We start from the raw sequence: 9384 nt of genomic DNA, 5'->3' as shown, positions 1-9384 counted from the left end.
AATACCTGTGCTCCATTTTCTACAGGTATGCTGTATCATTCTTAAGCTCACTTCACATCATTTTGTTCTCCTAAACTTTGTATATTAATGAATTGTGATATTCATTTAAGTTCTCTTCTGTCGTTTGTTGGTTTAATTTCTGTATTGTGTAAGCTCTGCTCCCTGTTCCAAAGAGTAGCAACTGACCTTAGCCAAGCCTTGACTGGAGTACAATGGATTTTATTGCGTTGTCCAGGATATGACACATTGTGCCCTGATGTTGAGTCGATCACCAGATTATGAGTGAGCCAGCAACAAGTTTAGCATTGGAGGGAATCAATGAGACGAAGCCAGATAGTTGTATTCCCTGCCTGCCAAACCTTTTCAGAGGAGGCATCTTATGCTCAGTCTGGAAGGAAGAGCGAGAGGCCTCCTCCTCCAACTCTGGTTCCTCCCATTCAGGTCCTCCTCCTCCTACTCAGGTTCCTCCCATTCAGGTCCTCCTCCTCCTACTCAGGTTCCTCCCATTCAGGTCCTCCTCCTCCAACTCTGGTTCCTCCCATTCAGGTTCTCCTCCTCCTACTCAGGTTCCTCCCATTCAGGCCCCATTTATAGAGCAAAACCAAGATCAGATGGGAAGTGAAAATAATTGACAGAACAGCAACTGATGAAGCATTTAGATTCATTAGCTAAGATTGCATCCTACTTAGACTTTCATCTCTCCAGACTAGTAGAAAGTTTACTAAACACTTATTCTTATAGCAATTCTACCTGTAGCAATCCAATGAAGGCTCCTATATAAATTTAATAATTAAAGGTCCCGAGAAAGCTGACTGGGTTATTTATGTATGCAACCACAGCAGCTAGAACTTTATATGCACCGAAGTGGAAAGAGGGTGGATTCGTTTATGAAACTGGGGGAATATGCTGAAATGGTGAAATTACCTGCTAAACTAAGAGGACATGAGGATGAATCTTTTCAGGAAGAATGGAGACCATTGATATTTGTCAAACTATCATCCATACATAAAGTCAAAGGCAGGATTTGAAATATAAGCAGCGGATTACTGAAATACGACATTGGGGCTTTGATTAAAAAAAATGTTTTTTAAAACATCTGATAAAAAGAAGTAATAAAAACAAACATAGAGAAGGGGGGGTGTCGAGTCAAGAAGAAATTGTGTGGGGGGTTTTGTTTTGTTTTTTGTTTTAAACTGCATGCGAAGACAAGTGATTTGAATATCTGTGGAGACTTAATAATTATAAATTTTTAAAAAAAATGTAGTGAAGAAAGCATTCACCCAGATTCTTAGGAAGTTGAGGTAATTTGATTCTGTTTTATTATTTTAACTTTTGGAAGGCCTCCTCCTCCAGCTCTGGTTCCTCCCATTCAGGTCCCCATTTATAGAGCAAAACCAAGATCAGATGGGCAAGTGAAAATAATTGACAGAACAGCCACTGATGAAGCATTTAGAATAGGTTAATAAGCCAAGATTGCATCCTACTTAAACTTTCAACACTTCAAATTGGGGGAAAGCTTACTAAGTTCTCAGTCTTATAGCAATTCAACCTGTAGAATTCCAATGAAGGGTGCAATATAAAATTAATAAATAAAGGTCCTAAGAAAGCAGCCCAGATCCACCCAAGGTGGCCAGAGATGGGCTTGAGAAAACCCTCCCCATCGCAGGCTCCACCGGTCTCAGTCTCTAGCAGCCTCCAGGAAACAAGATCCCACCACCAGGTATCCCGTTGACAGTACTGAGGATTCTCAGCATTCTCCATTTATTCCTTCATATTTATTTACTTGTTGAATCTATATACCACCCTATGCCTGGAGGCCTCAGGGCGGTTCAGAGAGCAAAATCAAAATATAAAACCACAATCTATTTAATCAAAATAAAAAACTACTACCCAATAACAGCCTCTGCCCTCCTCCCAAAACCCTACATTTTAAAAGGGTTTGGATGCCTGGGATACGACGCTAGGACTTCTTCATCTGGCTGTTGTCCATCCCTGACTCTCCCACCTCTTCTTAAAACCCCCCAATGAATCATAGAATGGGAGACTTGGAAAGGGACCCCAAGGTCCTCTAGTCCAACCCTCTGCAATGCAGGAATCTCAGCTAAAGAATCCCGACAGATAGCCATCCAACCTCTGCTTCAAACCTCCAAGGAAGGAGAGTCCATGGTCGGATCCAGCTCCTTCTTTGTGGTCTTGAGCAAAGTTCAGGCCAAACTTCCAACTTCCAAACACACCCCTTGACTTCTGTGCACCATGTTTTTCTCCAGCTCTGCACCTGCCGCTTGAGCCATTCAAGACTCCAGAAAGTTATTGTGATGAAACTTATTCCACTTGGAATAATCAAAATTATAGTCATCTCATCTGGTGAAAGCTCAGGAGATATTTCTGTAGATTGCATGAGGCTCGGAAAGCAACACAGCATTACAATATTAATTGCGCTGTGACTGCGAAAGAAAAAGTTGGTGCCGAGAATATTTCCTGTGTTGGAGACAGACTGAGTGAAGATGCAGAGCTGGCGACAGAGGGGTGTGCCTGTCTTGTGCTTCCTAGCTCCGAAGGTAGAGTTGAAAACCATCCAGATTGGGAAAGCCCACCCAGTCTGGCCTTGCAAGAGTCTTTGGGTTCTTCTGCTATGCCTCCTTGGCAGGTAAGAGGAGGAGGAGGCAGAGCCAGAATGAGATCCCTGCTCCTTCTGTTGCTGCTTCCGCTGCTCATGATGCCCTTTGGGGGCTGCGGGAACCACAAGGCGAAATGCCCCTTGAATCTGGTCAGGGATCAAACGGATGTTCGCAATTACTACCGGCCTGGACACTTTCTCATCACTGGGATCATATCTCCAAAACGCTTTTATGTGGAAACTCCATACAACTTTTCTCAGACACCCTTGGCCAGGACTGAGGGGTATGTAAAATCATATGTGGATGGGTTTCATGGTCCTCCAGTCCTTGTAATGGTTCCTATTTATCAAGGAAAGAGCACCTTTCGCAGGGCTGGGGAGCCAAGGCGGTCCTCATGTTGCAGGTCTACCCTGCCCTGACCATTGGTCTTGCTGGCTGGGCTGATGGGAGCTGGGGGTCCACTAAAAGATTCCACCCAAACCTCTCCCATTTCCTTGTTCCCTGGGTCTCCCTTAGTGAAACACTCTCCTACCTATGGATGCAATGACCATCAACAAACTGTCGTTAAAGAATGCTATAGTTTTAAAAATGGATTTTTAAAATCCTACAGATTAACGTTTGGTGGATGGAGAGCAGGAAATATGTGCTTTAATTAAAATGATAAATAAAATAATATGTCAGGAGACTTCCTTGTTAGTGGAGTCTAAAATGTGAAAAGGAATTATTCCTTTTCTTCTCTCTCTCTCTCTCACACACAGACACAACTGGTTTCATTTCTAACTAGAGATCTCCAAATTTTTATTCTATACTAGGCTGTAAATGGTTTGATATTAATGCAATAGGATTAATCAATACATACTAATCTTTTTGGATCATATAATGTCCCCACCCCAATTCGTATGAATGCCAGTTTCACTCTTTTTAAAGAATTCATTTATTGCAGGGACGTAACTAGGATCTACCGGTACATGTTGTCTTTCCTGTTCACCATCCAAGAGATCAACCAGGATCTCAGGCTCTTACCCAACATCACCCTGGGCTACAGCCTCTATGAGAACTATTGCGATGCAAGGATGACTTCGGACGCCATGCTAGAGCTGCTTGCAGGCAGTGGATGCAATATTCCCAATTATCACTGTGGAGAACAGAATCACCTGCTGGCTGTTCTTGAAAGAAGCAACACTTTCATCTCAAGAGTGATTTCAGCCTTGTCAGGCATCTACAAAATCCCACAGGTAAGTAGTGGGAGAGCATGGAGGGACAGAGAATTTCAACTGTGTAAAATTCTATTTTCTCTTTGGAGGGGTCAAGTGGGGATATTTTTCAAAATGGGAAAATCTTGAGCTATGGATTCAACATCCCTTATTCAAAACTGAGCCTTCACCAACTTGACACCTTCAGATGTTTCAGACTAAAACTCCCATCAGCCTCAGCCAGCAGAGATTTAGATAGATATCAGTCATTTCAGATAATTAAATACCTGTTATTCTGAAAGTAAAATAAACTGCTGATCTTTTGCTTTCCTTGCTAGATTAGTTATGGCTTCACTGCCCAGGTTCTCGAAGGTAAAACCCTCTTCCCTTTTGTCTACCGGATGACTCCCAAAGAGGAAAGTCAGTAGCAGGGGATTGTTGAATTGCTCCTGTATTTTGGATGGACGTGGATTGGCCTCTTCACTCCAGACAATGACAGTGGAGAAAGATTTGTGGGCGCTGTGAAACCTCTGATGCTCAGCAAAGGGATCTGCATTGCTTTATCAAAAAGAGTACCAGAAAATGATCTAAATCAATTTATCAGGCCTGGGGAACCTTTTTTCCTATGGAGACAAGTTGGGGTATTTGTTTACTATGCAACCAATGCAATGGGCATCATTCTACTCCTGGCAATAAACACGGCATATGAGAAGGAAATAGGGGCAAAAGTCTGGATCACAACAGCTTTGCTAGAAATCAGAACTGACTTTAAGATACCTCCAAATATATTCCAGTGCCTCCATGGTTCTCTGTCCTTTGCAATTCAGACCAGAATAAGGAGCAGCAAAGGTGACAACTATAAATCACCGTCCAATCTTGTGGATTCTTTCGATGAAGGATTTCAGTGTTCATATTCAAAGCATTTGTTGTCCGTGAAAGGCAGGATAAGATGCAGAGAGGAGGAGAAACTGGAGTCGTTGCCCCAAGAGGAGCGTGAGAGAGTCCTGTCTCATGACAGCTATGGCACTTACATCAATGTTCAGGCTGTGGCTCAGGCCTTGCATGCTTCGCTTTCATCGAGATCCCAGAGGAGGCTGATGTTGGAGGAAGGAGAGCAATGGGGACACGCAAGGCTACAGCCGTGGCAGGTATTTCCTTCCCCTTTTTGCAACCTGCAGTCCACACAGATGCTGATCTTGACTAGGGATAGACCTGCAAAATATCATAGTTACTATTAGTATTAGTAATAGTAGCATACTGCCGAACATTTCTCTGATGAAAATAGAGACGCCGCATTCCATAATGATAATCTTACTGCTTATACCCAGGGGAACTCGCTGGAACTCAGTTTTGGCACCTTTCAGGTGGGTGCCATTGCCATTCTCAGAGGGAGGTGTTCATGGTGAGTTCCGGCACCATCTTACCCCAACAATAATAGCACTGTTTATACATCTTCTTCAGTTGCCTCAGCACTCTGGGCAGCTCCCAAAATAAAGAAATTCATACTAAAATATTGAAGATTTAAAAATTCCCTATATAGGATTGGACAGCTTGTAGGTTGGATAACTCCACATCCGCCAACATTTCTCCAATCTACATAGGGACATTCTAAGGAAAAGTGGGAAATTCTGGGATCAAATGAAAAACTGTCTCTAATTCAGGGACATCCCTGGAAAATTGGAGCACTTGCAGGGTCTGTAGTAATATAAATGGCTGAATAGGAATTCCAGTCTACATGAGATACACGCAGCCCCAAATCATAAGAGGTTGGAGTGAGTGGGACTGAGATATCCATCTTGGCTTCAAGCTTTCTCAGTGCTGGTGCTTTCCCCTGTCATTCCAGCTTCACCCTTTCTTGAGAGAAATCCAGTGTCTGAATACTTCCAGAGGCAGGCTGTGCTTGGATGAGAACTGGGAGCTGCCAGGAGACTTCGATATTATGAACTGGGTGATGTCTCCCAATAAGTCTCATGTCGTTGTGAAAATTGGGAATATAAGGAGAGAGACATCTGCTAGCATAAAGTTCACCATTAACCCAGAAGCTATTGAGTGGCCCAAGAAATTCAACAAGGTAAGGGGAATCACAGAGAGGGGAGGCTAGGAGATCCCAGCTTTCCTTGAACAACTGCTGCAAAATGGCTATATCAGGTTGACCAATGATGTCTTGACCGTCCAATAACAGCTGCAACCGCCACTCCTTCTTTCCACAGCAGCTGAGAGAGGAGGGGAATTTGTGGTGCTCACAGAAAGGATAGAGCCCAGAGGTCCTTAGAAAAGACACCATCTATTTCCAAGCCAGACTGAGAATTTAAAAATTCTGGACAGAATCTTCGACAGAAAGGACTACGTAGATAAGAAGAAAAGGGAAAACACCTAGGGAAAAGGGGAAATACCTAGTAAAAGTGAACTATTGGGTTTTCATACATGCAGAAGGATGGAAAGTAATTTATTTTAGAAATGATAATTACTGATTTATTGTGGATTTTTTAATTTGTGGAGTAAGCTCACTTGTAGATGTTGCAAATGTTAAACTATTGTACGTTCAGGAATTGAGAAATGCACGGCTGTTGGTGAAGGATGAGAAGTTTTTTTTAAAAAAAAACCCTATTGTAATATAAGGTTAATGTTAAGGAATGGCATATGAACTAGAAATAACTAGGGAAATAGATCAGAGACAAGAGGAAACCTTGCATGTCTCAAGAACAGAGTGAGGGAAACGGGAAACCAATCTTTGGAAATGTCATATTAAATGTGTCTTAATTAGCGGTTGAGAGATTATCAGAATTCTGAAATTTGGGGAAATCACATTTCAGACTCCATTGCCATTTTCTTTGAAGATTCTTTAAGCAGGGAATCAGGTAAATGGAGAAGAACAAACAGAGTTCTGTGGTGCAAACCTCAGTTGTCCTGAACGAATTATAAAGAACAAGATATTCTGGTCGCCCCAATGGTCAGTGGGGGGTTGAAAGGACCCTGATGAGGGGTCAAAGACTGCAGCCCAAAGATCCGTTTGAATTCACTCTATGAGTGAGTTACATACCCACAAATACTCCTAACTGTTCCTCTTTGTTGCACCTTCTTGTCTTCCTGGTTAGACCGTACCTCGTTCCAGGTGTACAGAAAGATGTCGACCGGGATATGCCAAGGTGGTCCTAGAAGGAAAGCCCATTTGCTGCTATGCTTGTGCTCGGTGTGCGGAAGGGACCTTCTCCGCCCAGGAAGGTGGGTGACTCCAAGGCGGAATGAATTCCTGGAGAGAGTAAACACAGGGGAGTAATCCAGTCTCACCCACTTTTTGTGAGATTTCTGCAGACATTGGGGAATGATTCTTCCTCGACATCCATAGGATTAACCAACTTTATTACATCCAGGAAGGGCGTTGAAAGGAGTGGCCATAAGGAAGAAATCTCTGGGGTTGAAAGTGGGCAGCTGTGAGAGGAAGTCCCACAAACATTCCTTTTTTTTATACCAAGTCACACCAAAAAAGAAATAATTTTGATATTTATAAAAAATAATAGACAGGTGATGCAAATCAGCCAATTTTTAAAAGCAAAAGCACAATAAAAACAAACAATACTTCATATGAAAATTATTACAATATAATCAATGGACTGTTTTGATCTCACTACTATGAACATTGAATGGAAGCAACAGAAAACTGTTTGCAGTATTTAACATTCTTATTTCCTGAGGTCCACCACAGAGTTTTTCAAAATGTAAAAGAGCACAGATCATTAGGGATGTAACTGATGCTATAGCCACTCTTTTTCCTCTTCCCCAGATGCAGAACATTGCACCAAATGCTCAGAAGATCAGTATCCAAACAAGGACAGAGATCATTGTGCCCCCAAGATTATCATCTTCCTGGCTTATGAAGAATATTTGGGAATGGTTTTAGCTTCCGTTGCCCTCTTCTTGTCCTTAACAGTAGGCACTGTGTTGGGAATCTTCATTAAATACAAGGAAACTCCCATAGTCAAAGCCAACAACCAGGACCTCTCCTACACCCTCCTCGTCTCCCTCCTGCTTTCCTTTTTGTCCTCCTTCCTCTTCATCGGGCGCCCAAGGAAAGAGACCTGCCTTCTCCGACAAACGGCCTTCAGCAACATCTTCTCAGTTGCTGTTTCTTCTGTCTTGGCAAAGACAATCACGGTGGTGCTGGCCTTCCTGGCCACAAAGCCTGGGAACAGGGTGAGGAGATGGCTGGGCAAGAGTCTGGCCAACTCCATTGTCATCTCCTGTTCTGGGGGGCAAGTTCTCATCTGCACCATCTGGATGGGCTCTTCTCCCCCATTCCCAGAGTCCGACATGCTCTCCCAGGTGGAAGAGATCATCCTGCAATGCAACGAAGGGTCTGTGGCCATGTTTTATGTTGCCCTCGGCTACCTGGGCTTCTTGTCTGCCACCTGCTTCACGGTGGCTTTCTTAGCCAGGAAGCTGCCTGGCTCCTTCAACGAAGCCAAGCTGATCACCTTCAGCATGCTGGTCTTCTGCAGTGTTTGGGTGTCTTTTGTGCCCACCTACCTGAGCACCAAGGGCAAGTACATGGTGGCTGTGCAGATCTTCTCTATGTTGGCGTCCAGTGCTGGGCTTCTGGGCTGCATCTTCCTTCCCAAGTGCTACATTATTGTGCTGAGGCCTGATCTGAACACAAAGGAGCACCTGACAACCAGAAATTGAGGGAACACCTGATTCTTAAAACATTCCATGTTCCTGATGTCCAGAAGTGCATCAAGGAAACACACCTGCTCATCCATGTTGCTCCTTCTCCTCCTCTGAAAGAGATTATGTTCATTCTTAGCCCAACTTTTATGTAGTTCTGTTCACATAAACAGGAAGATGGGAGGAAATGTTTTGCTACCTTGCTTTGCCAAGGATTACAATGAGTCCTGGTCTACTGCCCGTAATTTGTAAACTATTATCTTTTAATAATTTTGTGTTTGGGGAACTTATATTTATCTCACAAAAAGATAGTCTAGAGGGAGATAGTAGTTAGGTTTTTTAGTCTTTTTGCTTTGCTATTAACCATATCAATTCTGATATTCAACAATACTTTATGTTAGTTATGTCATTTCTAGATATTCAAATACCTGTGCTCCATTTTCTACAAGTATGCTGTATCATCTAGAAGTTCACTTCACATCATTCCATTCTCCTAAACTTTGTATATTAATAAACTGAGAAATTCATTTAAGTTCTCTTCTGTCGTTTGTTGGTTTGATTTCTGTATTCTGTAAGCTCTGCTTCCTGTTCCAAAGAGTAGCAACTGACCTTAGCCAAGTCTTGACTGGAGTACAATGGATTTTATTGCGTTGTCCAGAATATGACACATTGTGCACTGATGTTGAGTGGATCACCAGATTACGAGTGAGCCAGCAAAAAGATTAGCATTGGAGGGAAGCAATGAGACGATGCCAGATAGTTGGATTCCCTGCCTGCCAAACCTTTTCAGAGGAGGCATCTTATGCTCAGTCAGGAAGGAAGAGCGAGAGGCCTCCTCCTCCTACTCAGGTTCCTCCCATTCACGCCCCATTTATGGAGCAAAACCAAGATCAAATGGGAAGTGAAAATAA

General features: G+C 43.0%; 1 pseudogene across 1 annotated transcript; it reads left to right on the top strand.

Moving 5' to 3' along the window:
• The first annotated feature begins 3358 nt into the window (after window positions 1-3358).
• Window positions 3359-8766, top strand: LOC310697308 (vomeronasal type-2 receptor 26-like; annotated as a pseudogene). Its single transcript, XR_014530136.1, has 4 exons — window positions 3359-4959; window positions 5655-5882; window positions 6907-7033; window positions 7593-8766. The product of XR_014530136.1 is annotated as a vomeronasal type-2 receptor 26-like (transcript).
• Window positions 8767-9384: the final 618 nt, after the last annotated feature.

This window comes from Podarcis liolepis (assembly GCF_965112155.1).
Source record: "Podarcis liolepis genome assembly, chromosome: 18".
Classification (NCBI taxonomy): Eukaryota; Metazoa; Chordata; class Lepidosauria; order Squamata; family Lacertidae; genus Podarcis; species Podarcis liolepis.
This window is presented reverse-complemented; position numbering and strand designations above follow the sequence as displayed.